Raw genomic sequence first — 15,919 nt, forward strand, 5'->3', positions numbered from 1 at the left:
GGTCTAACACTTAAATCCGAGTGCTGGCCAGCTAAGAGAATAAGATAATTCGTTTTCCGATATGACCTATGCCATCTTTCAGATCGATGCATACCTATGCTTAATGGATTTCTAGATAGGTACCCTAACATTTCTAGATAAGATACTAAGAGAATGTACTAGATAACTACGGAAATCTCGCTGATTCCTTGTCAAGTTGTCTACAACCGACTTTTTTATGTTATTTTGTCGTGAACCACCAAAGTTAGGATATCTTAGCTTTCACAATTCTGCTAGCTAAAACAAGCCAGACAAGAGTTCTTTATATGCACGTAATGTCCATGTGTTTCCTTTTTCTGTACAAGTGGCTTTTGTCTATGTTACTTGTCTGGTGAACGGAAAACTATAGGTCATTTCCATTCTAATACATAGTTTTCAACAAAGAAACGAACTCCACACGGTGATATTTTTGGCACACAGGAATCAGCATTGTTTGTTTTTGATAGTTACAGCGTAATTTTGACTTAACATGGAGCCTAATTTAATTTATGTATCGAGCCTATTGCGAAACCGGTGAGCCTGCCTAGAAACGATATCTATCTCTGTTCGTCGTCTGCTCATTATCAGCCGAGATAATCTGCAGACTATGAATAACTAGTTCTGCTGTGAAGTCAGTATATTGGATCAGATGGTAGAATAGAACAAAACCGTTGGCCTTGTTTGTAATGAACAAAAGTGTGTGTTTGTGAGCTTTTGGCAAACTATGACTGTGGTAGCATCATCGGCTAAATCCTAAGCTGCCGGTTTTTCTCCATAACCAGATGTTAGCTCCATTATAGGGCCACGATTTCGGTATTTTCCTGTCTCGCGCCATGCATGAACAAGGTCGTCTCGGTAGAAGCTAACGTAAACACCGATTCTCCTAACAGGTATGCGTTGTGTATCGATAGATTGCTTTTCGTACCATAACGGTAACAATATGCATGGGTAAAAGTCGACTCCTTTTTTGTAGGTCTGGCAGATTGAATGAGCAAAATTCAATTAGTATAATAGGCTTATAATAAACATCAGGCTAGATTGACTTTCTCGTCTGTTTTTTCTTGATTGCTCAGACATGGTACAGGCAAAAACTTAATGAGGGAAACAACCGTTTAGCGAACCTTGTTGGAGTTCGAATGTGCCTCGTACTTCAAAACTTCAACAACTCGATGGCAAACAACAAGTAAGGTTATTACTAATGGACGAGATCATTTTGAAATTAGGTCGATATATACTACAATATGAACAATTATGGTGATGAGTATCCAAAAAACAACCAATGCGTCGATAATTAGATATAACCTTGGGAGCTGTATAACTTACTATGGATTCGATGCGGAGCTATTGTTAAATGTGAAGTTAAAAATTCCCCTTCCAATAATTTTACTTTTCGTATAAAAGGAATCGACTTATCCTCTTCTAACAACTAATCAATGACGATATAGAAATCTTTGGCGAGAACTGGCTACCTAATAACCTTGTTTCATTTACCAATGAAACGGCCGGTTACGACGCTATTACTAGTAATTATAGTCGTAATGACATAAATAATATTGAGTACTTTTTTACTATAATTATTATTTTAATGCCATGTACACATTTCTCTTTGGGCCTTCTTTTTTTTTTTTTTTTTTTTTTCGCTCTTATCAAATACGAGATAGCGGAAATGGGCTTCGCTTGGGAAAGCGCTGTGTTTAATATTTCCAATTGCATGCAAAGGACTTATCTACTCATCTAACGTACGGTTCTTGTCACCCATTCGTTCACGTAACGAGCCTGGCATGAGACGTTGTTCATTGATAGACATAGCTTCCTATATATTTATATAGAAGTAAACGATTGTACACCTGAATTGCCGCAACGCTAAATGGAAACAACTACGAATGGGACGTGCATACTGTGCACTTCGTACATACATGTACGTACATTGTTTGCAGCGAGGGTAAAAGGCTCACTATACGAATCCAACTGGTGCAGTCTCAATGCAGTATGACACGATGCCCTATTCAAAGCAACGAAGAACCGTACCGAAGGCAGATGTCCTTAGGGAGCGTCATACGTTGCGCATGTGCGTCCATGCCGGATACACGCGTGACTACGGGCCGGATCGGAGGTATGGGCTCAACCTGCAGTGGCAGCGTCAGGGTATTTTTCCTCTGTTTATTTTAGTGGACAAACGGCACGAGTTTACTGTCTCCATTTGTGACTTTGCTCCGTCAACGGATCCGGTGGACACTATCGGGGGCTCAATATCATTCTCTTGGGGGTATAATTACGTAGGAACAGTGGGACAGGAAGTTAAGACCCTAGTTATACTGTAGCCCATAAAAGCGATTAGCTGTAACAAAGATTCAAAAATCATATCCAGTTATTGTCCGGCCTAGCATTTGGGTGCGCGTCGGGTTCCACAGGTTCAGCCCAGCACAGTGTGTCAGTCACTAGGGCACAATAGGGCAGTTTACTGGCTCCTCTATTGCTGAATTCAAAAAGTGCCGTCCGAACTAGTCAACGGAGGCAAATCGGCTCGTGGCTGATAGACTTGCGGTGTTTAGTTTTACAAGGAGACCACGTAGTGCACGGGTGTAGCGGTGTGAAGGTCGGGTTTTGCTTTATAGATACTTGTTTTATAAAGCGGTATAAGTGAACCTATTTGCGTAGAGCAGAAATATTTTTAGGTATTTATTTTATATTTTTATAATATATATACTATTTATTTAGAACACTGATGTATCTACCGGCAGGTATGACCTATTGAGGTTTGTTTCAACGCATACTGTATTGAATAATCATAGACAATAAAATCCACACACACACACACACAACTGGTATGGTAGCATTCAAATATATAACCGCATTTTGGCCAACTGGGCCATCCCTGGAGACGCAAAGTCACTCTGAATAGATCTTTTCTTACCTGCAGAATATCATTTGTACAGGTACTTGTATTTCTTGTAAAGGCCATAGGTAAGTATATACAAAGGGCAAATTTACATTCTCATTAAAATTCAACTTATCATAAAATTAAAAAAAAAAAATAGTTAGGCTTGTTTCTGAAACATATTCTTCTATTGTGTGTGTACATTTATAAATATGAATTATGTTTACATTAGCATTTGCTAATCTGTTTAGGCATGATTCAGAAATCTCTCACCTAAAAATCACCCCGGAAAATCTTCATCATATCTTCGTCATCATATTATCGTACCTAAATATGCCATGATACATGATTCGTATGCTGTGCCAGCTCCCGAGTTGAACACACATCGTCTTGCCTTCAGTTTCATAGTACTTAGATAGTACTTACATAGATGCTTAGTTTCAGCGACGTTAGAAAGATAGGTCTTTCAACCAACATGTTACAACGCACAGTCACATCTACCTACCTAGAATGACTCGCCTCCTACCCTGCTCAACCTGTCGCTCCTAAAACAACTGGGAACTGAGCCCTCTTTCACCCCAAGCAGCCATCTTCATAACTGTGTTAGGGATGACGCGTTGCCTCTTTTTAGGCGCGTGGGTCGTCGTTCATTCATTCGCTATTATGGTAGTTAACCGCTAATTGCGGCAGAAGCAGCAAAAATAGGCATACACAGTTTCCACTTCTACAAATGTCTGTAATTTTGACTACGGTTGAAGGTCCAGCCAAGAGACGCCCCCTGTCGCTCTTCTGTCTGTCTGTCTGTCGATCTGTCCGTAACTTCGGCCAGTTACCCTGGGAATGAGTACCATCTGCTGATCAACCATTGATAGGCAGAATCTAGCAAGAGTCATTTAATCAAGGGACAAAGACCAACAAAGGCCAGCGGTCAAATTGTCATCGACAGTAGACTACGCCACTAGATCAGCCGTTGCTTCTCAGAGGCAGTACGTATCACCTGAAAAATAGGTAGATAGGTCGTTTGCTCGCTCGCTCGCTCACTACTTCGGTGCTAAGGCTTCATCTGTGTGGTACCGCACAGTCCTATCCAAGCTAGCCTACATAGGCCAGTCTTCATTGACCCGCCACCAGTAAGTGGACCGATAGTGTTTTATGGCTCTCAACGGGGTCAAGTGCGCGGCGATGCGGCAAGCTGGCCGCAGCCGTAACAATAGCAGTAACGGCTGCACCGATGCTGATACCATGGAACTAAATATGACAGCGGTAATAACGACAGCTACTTCGGCAAACTGGTTTCACGTAAAAACTGTGGGGCATTGCAGTACTACTAGTTCGTGCTAGTTGTACAATAGTAATAATATAAGCGCATGGTTCGCTTGTAGTACCAATATATGCTTGTAGTGCCGTGGCTATAGCGGTGTTTAGCGACGCCCCAAAGTCATCATTGACTAGCGGGGATTTAACGCAAAATATAGCAATGGTAGTTGAGCAATGGCATTGCGAATACGAGCTTGGTTTACTAGCCTCGTTCGTGGTCCTAGCAGCAAAATCAGACACCATCACGCACCCTCGCGAACACTAGGGCTCTTTCTCTCAGGCCTCCAACTGCCAAGGGCATCTCGTTGGTTGGAGACGTCCTGCTTGTTGTAATGGCTCTGGCAACTCTGAATGAACTGAACATATCTCATTTTAATGTACTGCTATTGTTTTCACAGGGTCTGATTCTATCTAGAATATCAAACGTAGCCGACATCTTGCATCCATCGGCAGCGACAGAAATATTGGGTAAATGCATAGTAATATGACTAGTTTGTCGTGCACGGTGATATCAGCGGCGTACAGAGACCAGTGAGTGTGTCAACGTTTCGTTATTGCGCAATGGCGCATCGTTTTACACGTATCTCGAAGGTGGAAAGGACTTACTTCGCGGCTTTTACAACGTGCGACAGTTTTATTCCGTGTGCTGCACAAAAATTCTATGAAGGTTATAGAGGTAAAAAAAAAAAGGTTGTGGTCAACTATGAGCGTGGGACTGATGGATCAAGGGAAGGAGCAGGGAGCCGTTTACTTGCGCTTCGTCGATTGCCTGCAAAGTTTCGAGGTACGTGAGGTGTGGTCTAAATTTGAGTTCAGCCGTAGACATACTTTGTTTTATGCTGAGAGGAGCCAGCTGCCTAAAGGAATGCTTAAGCACCTACCTAAAACTCAGAATGCTCATTTACGTATCTTTCAACCTTGTCGCTCGTTGAATATAACGGTACTGTCGAACTGTTGGGTATACGCTGTTTTTTAGTCAGCCCATGGCGTGGTCCACGCATTGAAGACTTTGTCAAACGTAGTACGATTATTATTTTAAGTGTAAGATCACGATCGCATCCGTGTAAGAAGGCATTAGCTGTGGGCGACTATGGTATTCAATAGCGTTATACTGATATTTCTCCATCAATGAACCTAAGAATATTTCCGCATTCGTACGAACACTTCGTTACAAGCAAGCACCACGTACAAAGACACGTATTACGACAATAGCCGCTAAGCTTCCACAGAGGTCTGCTACAAGACATGGTGTCTATGTATGCTTTGTCCAACTGAAAACTTAATCAAGAACTTGATTAACCCATGCACGACAATATCGTACAAATGTAACCTAAGTCTCCTAATGTAACTGGTTAGAATCTGTAAGTTTTTTTTTTTTATTTCAAGTGACGGGCCGTGCACGATGAGCTTCTAGTAATCGCAAGAGCTGCACTATTATTACGTATTCGCTATCTTCGCATGTAACGAGATTCGGGAGCAGCCGCACGACCCAATCAGCTGCTTCCTCATATACAGTATATCCGTAAGGTCTTACGTTTAATATCTGTTCCAGTTCATTACAAAATTGTTTGGCCAGTTACTTCTGCCGTTGGTTTCGGTGGGCGAAAATTTTTCTGGCCCTTATCGGAGAAGCTAGCGCTTTTGCACCTGAAGCTCTCTCAGAAACAGCAATTCCTTCTATACACAGAAAGGAGGTTCAAGGCCATCGCTATAGCCGACGTAACGGCCTATAAGAACAGAGGTCCTTATTCGCCGCGAAGACACAGCTTTTATATGTAGTTGACAAGTCTCTGCGGGCTGTGTATACTATTGTCAATAAGCAAAAAATATAATTAAATGTTTCGCTTGATAGGTCATACGTTTGATGAAGTGGATGATAAGTTGACGATAACATGAGGCTACCATATTGATTGCAATGACAACTATTGTTGGTATTTTTGCCATTTTACGTTGGCACCAATCTACAGAGCACATTTCAGGTTTGGCCACTAACGTACAGCAAATAATTCATGGAATAAAGATACAGAACGTGCTGGCTTCAAACGACGATCAGAAGTAACGATTAGATCCTTCGATGGTCCAGTAATCAACCCCACCTATGGTCTGTTATCAACCGAGCCAACTGAGCTAAAAGAAACACGAAGTGACCATGAGCTGTTGTTCTTCCCCCGGATATTCCTGTTCATTAAAATCGTTAGCAACTGCCTGTACGCTCTCTAAGCTTTACTGGCACGTTCTCCAGTAGCTCTTCTTGCGTTGGAAATTTAGCTAGGTAGTGCTTATACAAGGAAGCCCCAAACTCGTAATTTATCCGTTACGTATTTTCAGAAAGACGCCTTTTGGACCAAATTAAACGAACCAAACCAATGAACGATTTTGGACGCCCCACGCGGATCACACTCGACCCAGATTTCCTTTTCTTGTATTCAAACTGGTCCTGTCTTGCAAGTAATAACTAAAGGAATGCTTAACAATAACGTACGTTGATATCGTCTCGTAGTTTTGTCACGCAGTTCGTTCACACGGCTGTTATGCAAGACATCTTTCAGTGTAAATACCCACCTATAGCTTTATAGGTATCTCCCCCTGCTAGGGCAGAGAAGTCTGAGAGTCCATAATAGTTGGTTGTCTTCGGGGGGGGGGGGGGGGGGGGGGGACGACCTAGTTGCTAACATGCTTTGTGTATCGAGTTGCAACTTTATGGAACTCGTTAAGGCTTTCCGCGAATCCCTTTTTCCGGTAGGCATTTACGTTCCTTGTGGACGCCCAAGCGTCGGACAGCTGATCCGGGATAGCCGAACCTGCAACTATTGTTTGTGCTGTCGTGATCTGCGTGCTGGCATCGTGGGCAGGCACACGCATGCTGTGCGTTTCATTGGTCGGTAATTTAGACAGGCTTTGCATGGTCCTACCAGAGGATACTTGTAAGCGGCCCAGCCAGGTGGCGCAGCTAACGCCCACACACGAAGGTGCGAGAATAGGTAGTAGTCAATCGCAGGTAAAAGGGAGCACTTGATCTAAATACTCGAATGCGCAAACGATAGTTTCTCGGCCACTTCATCAATGCCAGTGTCGGTGTTACGTGTAATTATGGAGTACGTCACCAGAATAAAGAAATATGGGATTTCAGCTGTTGTTACCAAGCGTCAATAGTGGTCACTAAAATCTTGCGGTGTTTGATTAGCCTAGTGAACATGAAAGATCAGATGATTTACAATCCCGATCCCACTATATAAGAACATAGAGCGTGTTGTTTAGGTTACTTAATAGCCGTAGCGCGACTTTGTTGGTAGGTTTTTGCCCGTTCAGGTGATCATTTCCTACCTTAGGACGAACATGTTGGAAATCGACGTATGGGTAGGTTGTTCATGAATAGCTTTTGCTTTTTCCTGTCGTGAAGCTATCAACTATAGCTTCACTCGTTTGGTCTGTCCTCGAGATGCAATGAGCAGTGTATCAATGTTATCCGTGTCTCGTAAGCCACACACAACACGATGCGTTGAGCGTAGTTGCCGCGCTTGCTCTTGTGATCTCAACGGCCAATTCAGTTTTAGCTTAGCGCACTATACACTTTCCTAAATCCAGAGACGTAATAACGGGTAGCTGGAGAGCGTAGAGTGTCGTTCGGGGTTCCGATAAGTAAACTTTGATTTTTACATATATAGCCAGATGTGCACTAGTATACGATCTTCGGCGCTAAAATAATCATATACATTTTTGTTCTTATAGCCTTGGGCACGTTTTCAATTAATCACCTATGGAACAATATCGATTTGGCCTAGCGTACAGATGGAATACACAATTCGAGTAGCAATTTCAGCAGTTGTCACAATATAAATCGCCGCAAGATCCGTCTGGCGTAGAATCGGACGCGAAAAACCAACTCACTGCACCAGTGTTCGAGTTGTTTCTTTTTTCCATGAACTTAAATTTTTTTTTTCGCTACGTTGTTATTGTTGTTACAGGTAGGATTGCCTCCTGATTTATCGATAGGCTTCTGCGTCGCTCATACACCATAACATAGCCTAACGCACACTAGATAGGCCGAAACAAATTATGCCAACTCATAGCTGCGCCTAAATCGTACACGTCGCTGTTACTTGTAAACGGTTGTTGTACTCATCGAAGACGGACGCAAGTTTGCGTCGGCGTGAGCTTCGCTCAGAATACTGCTACAGTCGACAATATTACATGCACTGTGGCTTGCATGAAACGCTTCGATTCAACGTATGATGTTACCAATCGTAGGCTTTTACGGCACGGGCCGTTGCCTGGCCACGTATAGTCTAGTAAGCACTAATTGTCTATACCTGCGCCCTCGAACAGACCCGTCTAGGACGAATTCACTCTGTTCCGCTATATATTTACTGGGCGCCTTATTCACTAGCGTCAAGTCACTATAGGCTCCCGTAATGACACGTGTCCTCGGCGTTTCGGTTTAAGCCAGACAGACGTACAGATGTGTTTTACTAGTTGAACATACGACACTAGTACACGTACGTACGTCCGCTCTAGCTGGGTCGAAGAGTCTGAACTCGGGTCGAGCACGTTGCAGAAATGTGTCTACGCTTTCCCGATGGTGTGGCCTGTTAGGCGAGGGCAACCGAGGAGGAGGGAAACAATGGCGCGATTGTGGTGGACGCGCAGAGAGGGACGCTCCTCATTCTGCTGGGGAACAGGAGCTCACCGATTTTGACTGGGAGAGCGGATTTGAGGCTTTTGTCGGGACGCCGCAGCAACAGCAGGATGGTAGAAAAGTGGCAGCTGTATGGCAATTCTACGTTCCGTCACAGAATAGCATAGCAAAGGAAATCGAAATAACTGAACGTCTGTTCTCGTAGGCACATCCAGCATTTTGTATCCTGACATTGTGCAAGTCGTGATTACAGGTAGGGATGATGATCACGACGATAATGCTCATGACAACGATAATGAGCACTGAAATCGACTGTAAAGTATGAAGTGCTTGAAGTTAGGAAACGACTGATGTACTCTATGATATTACTACTACGAAACACATGCTGGAAAATAAATCCGCAAAAATAGTATTGTTGTACAGTAATACTTTATACAGCACAGAGCTTCCATAAATATTAAAGCAAGTCGCGCGTTGGCAGCAGGTATAGAAGAGCCATGCATCTGTCCGATTGCTTTCTAGCTGACCGTTTCAAAGGCACATAGGCATACTCCGATACTTCGCAATCACACGACTATGCTGAGTACGCCGAATGAGCCTATACGAAGCGCAGCTACCGCAAGACACACGAAAAAAAGATACGTTGGAAAGGGGATTTGAAAGAGAGGCCGAACGAAATATGCGGGGCTGGTGTCTCCCCAGTATTCTGCTCAATTCCCTACACGGCTATCCAACGAAAAGCTATCTCTGAGAGCTGTGTTTGCATTCTCCCTTGGGTCACTCCTCCCAGAGGAAAAATGCCTCTGGTCCGGCGGACGTATCCACCATACTGTGCTGGATCCCCCCGAGAAAACCCAATACGTCGGCTAGCACCAAGTCAGTGGCTAGGCACCTTAGTTAGCTAACGGCGTTATGATATACTGTACGCAGAGTTTTCTTCTTGACGTCCTTGTCCTTGTGTCCCTCGCGGCAAATGCCTTCACCTTTGCCCCTATCCAGCCTTCTTTCTTGGTTTTCTTTCCCTCATTTTGACGGCGTTGTTTTTGTCTCAGCAGCTGGTGAAAGTGCCTCGATTATAGAATCGCCTATAGGAGTAGGAGGGGCCAACGGTGGACGACGTGGGCGGGTATGACAGGGCTATATTGAGGCCTGGTACACAATATGGATATGAAGGAGGGAAAAGTAGCCATCCTCACAGAAGGTAGAGGTAAGGGCACGTTCACGAGAGACGAAACGGGCAGGAAGAGGACGACCGCTACATGGTAGCGTGCGGACGGCTTTCAAGCAGCAACTATTGCTGCTGGCGTTGCTAATGCTACGACAAAAGCAGTTTTTGCTGCTGTTGAATGCGCTATGATTGCGTGTAGAAGCAGCCGGCGCGGTCAGTACCTTCTCGGATTCAACGGCCGTTGTTAGCGGTTCCGCTTACCAGCTAGGAAAGATGGGATACGATGGGGTAAAAGGGTAGCTGGGTAAAGGTAAACGGGAAAACGACCAACCAGAAGGCTTATGCAGGAGAATGTTTATATGCATAAGGACATATATCTATATATATATATATATATATGTAAATGCTTTACTTATTATATTTCAAACAAGGTGATCTTCTTTATTTATTAGTACTTTACGATGTTAATTGATACGACGATCGAAATTATGAAAGCCGAAACGTATACGATGGTAGAAACCAGACGGCCCATCCTGCAATCGATAGTATGAGAAGCTATCGAAGGGATATAATAAATAATCGCGTTCAGTGCTTCACAGACGTCACCTCGCTCATCGTATTTGAAGCGTCTACTTGCCTCTAAACGTTTGTAGGCCCCATTATCAAAAAATGTTTTATTCTATGATAATTTAAATGCTTCAATATATAATTGAGACAGTATAATGAAGAGCGTAGGTCCACAGGTGGTAATGTGTTGAACTCACCTTATTAGATTAAAGAACATATAGAAAACAGATATTCACCGTTTAGGCTCCTTAAACTTAATATAGTAAAATAATTTTCATATAATTATATAAAATAATAAAAACCCTTTTTCATGCTTAATGCGTGGACTCCAAACTAAATTCAAGCTAGATGTAATAGTATTTACTTGTTAGGATATAATGACGTCGCAGAATTCAGCTAATTCACTGTTAATTTAATACTCTTCAGGCTCAGATTCGAACTGAGCCAGCAATAGCAATATTATATTAGTAGGACTATTTCTTACTCCTCTGTAATTTTCGTTTGTCCGTTTTTATTATTTTGTTAACGTTAATTCCTCTTAAAATAAATAGACGACGTCGGTGTGCCAAACCCGTAGCATCTATTTAAGCGAAAGGGTCGCATTATGGAATAAGTAGATGATTATAGAAGATTTCGACATAAATTTGATTGATGAACGCTTGATGCTATTTAGAGTTCAGGATGAGTATCTACAGCTACTGGCAGACAAATTAACGGATAGGAGGCGGGTAGGAATGTTGTCAAACGCCTCTAGAGGAAATGACGAAGCCATGCTATACGATGTTTAATATACTATAATCCATCTATGTACAACTGTGTGCAGAAGATTGAAATCTTCATTGTGGCCAGTTGGTAGAAGCATGCATTATATTGCAATGCAAAATATAATACAGTTTTCTACCATTTGACTATACATAGATCAAGTACGAGTTCCCGATCTTCTCCTTCAGAGCAACTGGCAAATGTTAAATTTAAAGGAAAAAAAAAAAACTAAATCCTATCGATCGTTATCAACAGTAAAATTATAGAAATAGTAAAGCTGTTGCCTTCGATCTGAGATTAGTTAATAAAATTATAGCTGCCGTTAACGTATTTACTATAATACCAAGACTTGTGTTTACACGGAAAATGTGTTTCATCTTACTCATCTGCCTCTGCCCTATACATTACTTAGGGTTTCAAAGCGGTCACCAAAGTAGAATACACACTTTTGGGAATCAACGACACCTAGCTATAAGATTACTTCGCACAATATTCGCTTCAAGCTGGAGGTAACTGTTATTGTTAGACGCGGCCGCAGGAAGAGTATTCGTGCGATTGAGGCCACTTTTGCGGGCCTACCCCTCGCTTCACGTTTTCACTAAGCAATATCAATGTAATTTTTTCTTTCTCCGACCGACGTAATGACGTAGTAACCAACCTCTTTTCGACTTTATCTTAAGATAGCGTGACTACCGGTCTTCGCCGCATGGGCGACAAACACATCATCAGTCCATAGATGATGACTTGTGATCCAAGTCACGATTGATTTGCTGTTAATTGTATTAATGTTGTTAACAGCCGTTCGTCTCTAGCTTAGCAACTTTAGTTGAAGAAATACGTCAGCGCTAATGCCACATTTGTTGTCACGGTGGGGCCATGTGGAACTTCCACCTGGTATCTGTTTTGTTATCGTGTTGGCTGTGTATTCTTATCGTGCTTGAAAATGTATGGACAGCACTCGAGTAGGTGAACGTAACAACTAAATATTACGTATGAAGGAAATATGCATTATGGATAAAGATACGTCTGTCTAGGCCTTGTGTTACCAAGAAAAGAACCGACTTTAAATAGGACAAACAACAGGCACAAATGGATAACAGCTTTGGATAGCCTAATAGGACGTCACATATTTTCTACAAGATGGAATTTCAAGGCGATATTTCTAGTGATGATAATAATTTTTATTATTTCAATAAGGAATAAAATAAGGACGCTTACAAATGCGTGACTATACCAGTATTGCGATTATTAACAAAAGATTTAAAAATCATCCTAATATAAACTTAAACATTCGGCCTGACACATAAGGCGTAAGATATTTTTCATATTAGAAAATATGATACGATATTGTTGTCTTTGTCGAAATTAGTGATTAAGAAACGCTTAGCCTGATTGCTTTAATCAAGACTAACGTTACGTTTTGACGTACCGCATTGGTTTATTCCGCAAACAAACGTCCTATATTTTTCCAACTTACGTACAATATTGTACAATATCACAAATAAACTAAACGCCTTAGCCCTAACTGGCATTATGGCTTAAGTGCTCTTCTTGTGGTAAAGGGACTATCGTCAAACTATCACTTCACTGAGTCGTAGAGCATTCTTTGCTTTCATGAACGTCTTCAACATCTTCATCTTTCTTGATCGCTTTTGTCCGGGCGACTGTTTACCGCAGGTGAAGAAAAATTTTATAATTACGTTTGCTTTTTGTCTTGCCCCTGTTGGTTTCCTGCATCCACTTCTCTGGCAGCGCTGCATAAGACGCGGTACGATGAGATGATGTACAGCTTTTCTATATGTTGGCATTCGCTTGACGACTTCTCGCATGTGCAAACAACAGGAGTTTGCCACACTTGGCGCTAGTAGATACGTACTACATAATGCGCACAATGACGGGGGCTGCGGTATCTAAGCTTGCTTGCCACTACTTCGCCTTATTGTACTGCTAGCACCGCCTCCAGCGCTCGCTGTATCCTCAAACATATTTCTTTTTTTCTGACAACAGTCGGAAAAGGAAATACGCGACGGACCCCGCGCGGACCCCTCAACCGGCAACCATCCTGCGGATCCTCACTATTTCTACACCCTAAATTCTAACCTTTTCTCCAACGCTGACCATTTTGTCAGAAGTGGTGCACTGGCGCAAGCGTTAACGCAACCGCGACTGTCATATTTTTCTACTTCGCTGCTGAGTCAAAGACTAAAGTTTTTTTTAGAAAAAACAGGAAACGCTGTTTGTATAGCTCTTCTCGGTCTCTCTCATTCTTTTGCTTTTCCGTTACTTTCGTCTGTTAGCTTCAGCATCATTCGATGCCTGTATCGTCTGCTGCAGCAGCAGCTTCGTACCCCTTGAAACTGGTATTAATTTGAAGGGTAGACAAATTGGGATGCGACAGCGGGTCTCCGTCGGGGGCTTGTTTGTTCCCCTGCCATCACCAGCAACAGTCTTTATTTGCTTGCCTTTCTCCCTTTTCGCTCAATCTAGGTATGTCGCTGCCCCATTCCCAGCTTTCTGTGCCTACTAAGATTTTCTCAGTCCCAAAAGCCCGCCCCCAAAGGGGTCAACAACAGTCCTTTTTCATAGCTGGCAGCTTAGTTCACAACTAATGGCGCAGCTTGCAACGCCGCACGTCGTCGATCCCTGGCGCCCCTTCTAGCTGTCTCGAAAAATCTGAGAGTGCTTCTTTACGCTCTCCTGCTCGGTTCGCACCTGGACGATATGCCACATCGTGCAACTGAGTACGTTTAGGTATGTATGTGTATGCTTGCGTGTTTACATATGTGGCTGTACGAGTTTGCGTACCATCCTCGCACCTCATATCTCAGTTGCGGGCGGGCTTAATTTGTTTAAAACCCAAGACCGCAGCCGTCCGCTTGCTTACACGGGGTTGTAACGAGGAAAAAACGCAACCACGTGGAAAGTATGGGGCAGGGCAGGGGAGGGGGCCTCAGCAGACGAGCAGAAACATTATAAATCACGATGCTGGAACCGCCTCTTCCGTCCTCCTAAAGGCATCGCTCTCCACCTCATCCTTCAAAACAGCCGTCGTACGCGTGCGTCACATATTGCGGCACGTATTCCAGCCCTAGGTAGCACAATACATCCGTGGTCCGTACCCGGCGGTCGGCTGTGGGGCTGACATGGGGTAAGATGAAGGGTGAAGAGCTGAAGCCGGTTATAAAAAAGAAATCGGGCTTTCTGAATTAGGGCGTCGTCGGATATACAGATAAACGACTGGATGGGTTAGGTCCGAGACTCGTCCAAGCCGCTGGAACGATGTTAAGATCTTATGGGCGTACGAGGCTCCGCGGACATGGATTACCCTCCTTAGTTCTTTGTTAGTACGTGTGCCGCGTCCTGGAGTTTCTAGAATAACAAGCCTGAGCCGGCAGAAGCTGTCGTTCGCATAACAGTAAAGGCAGTGCAAAGAAACACGGATAGAGAGATTGCACCTAGCTTGAATTCTCAATGATTTTCAAGTTCCATTTCAGTTTATTAAAATTCCAATTTATTTACCAACTAACAGTCGAAGTGAGCGCCGAGCTCGTCTTGACTTCAGTAGGTGTACACGTACTCAGCTACTCCACAAGAACGGCTACTTCACAAAAAGTAGATCCAAACGCATGCTTAGAAAAAAACTATGTCTAGTGAAGCCATGACCGAGCTACATAGGTCAGATATGCATGCAAAGGTTCACTTTTGGTATTCACCTTATTTAAACACAGGAATAGAATGCTCTGTCGGTCGGAAGACTAACGCTGCCAGCATCTAGCTGTGCTGTTTTTTCAAGCATCTAGATAAGATTGTTGAAGATATTTACGCCTAGTACAGAAATGGTACCAGTGACTTTGCAGATAGCCAAGAAAAGAGGGAGGCGCTGGGAGGTCTTAACGGATACAGGCAGACTTACGTTGGCAGGACTTATAGCTTACTGGATCTGGCATAGAGGGAACACGCAGGGTGGGCCGAGGAAATCCGATGAAAGATGCACTGACCCCAATACTGGTCCGCAGAAATCAACTGATTGACAGGCCTTGTGATAAAGGCAGCGCTGTCATAATTAAACGTAAAGAACTAAAGAGATTTTCTCGTCTGTTAAAGCATGGCTATACCTGCACTTCGTTCAAATTCGTATATCTTCCTAGTAGAGATGAACCGTTCGCCACGCACGTTCAACAGAGAAAAGGCGCGCGTGTTTATGGATTAGTGAGATTTCGCACGGCGGCGGCAGACACCCGACCTGGCACAACTCTACTATCTCAACTACTGTCGACGGAAACAGAGCAGGGTAGACGTGACAGCATCTAAGAAGAGCCACCAATACGGCGACCGCCATTACCACGGCTGCTGGAACTGAACCGCATTCGTCCCGGCCAAACTCGGGAAACAGGGGATTCACTGCCTCTGGTTGTACTGCTGCGATTGCTCCTGAACTTCGAGCAGAAGCGACATTCGCTTCCGGAAAATGCCGAGAGCCGGCGAGGATAAAGACCACCGGAAAAGACAGCTGGGTGGTCAAGTAAAGCTTTTCTATGCAAGAAACATGTGGAATTATGTGTTGTAATCATCA

The 15,919-nt window shown here is 43.4% G+C and overlaps 1 protein-coding gene and 2 long non-coding RNA genes across 4 annotated transcripts in view; 2 read left to right on the forward strand and 1 right to left on the reverse strand.

The window, feature by feature from the left end:
- LOC111244549 (uncharacterized) overlaps positions 1-8,819 on the reverse strand; it is a 124,340-nt gene extending 115,521 nt beyond the window's left edge. The window contains exon 1 of the mRNA XM_086979668.1: positions 7,538-8,819. The gene's annotated coding sequence lies outside the window, so the exon portion shown is untranslated. The remainder of the gene's footprint in view (positions 1-7,537) is intronic.
- Positions 231-15,919, forward strand: part of LOC111244551 (uncharacterized) — a 28,055-nt gene continuing 12,366 nt past the window's right edge. The window contains exons 1-3 of one of the 2 annotated variants that reach the window (XR_002670950.2): positions 231-908; positions 1,092-1,201; positions 4,612-4,743. This is a non-coding gene — a long non-coding RNA (uncharacterized LOC111244551). Of the gene's footprint in view, positions 909-1,091; positions 1,202-4,611; positions 4,744-15,919 lie in introns of those variants that run through there. The other variant, XR_002670952.2, reaches the window with a different exon arrangement.
- LOC147758003 (uncharacterized) lies at positions 4,818-6,730 on the forward strand. The gene is made up of 3 exons (XR_015320671.1): positions 4,818-4,997; positions 5,600-5,735; positions 6,542-6,730. It is a non-coding gene; the product is annotated as an uncharacterized LOC147758003 (long non-coding RNA).

This window comes from Varroa destructor, unplaced genomic scaffold, assembly GCF_002443255.2.
Source record: "Varroa destructor unplaced genomic scaffold, Vdes_3.0 BEIS01000002.1, whole genome shotgun sequence".
Lineage (NCBI taxonomy): Eukaryota > Metazoa > Arthropoda > Arachnida > Mesostigmata > Varroidae > Varroa > Varroa destructor.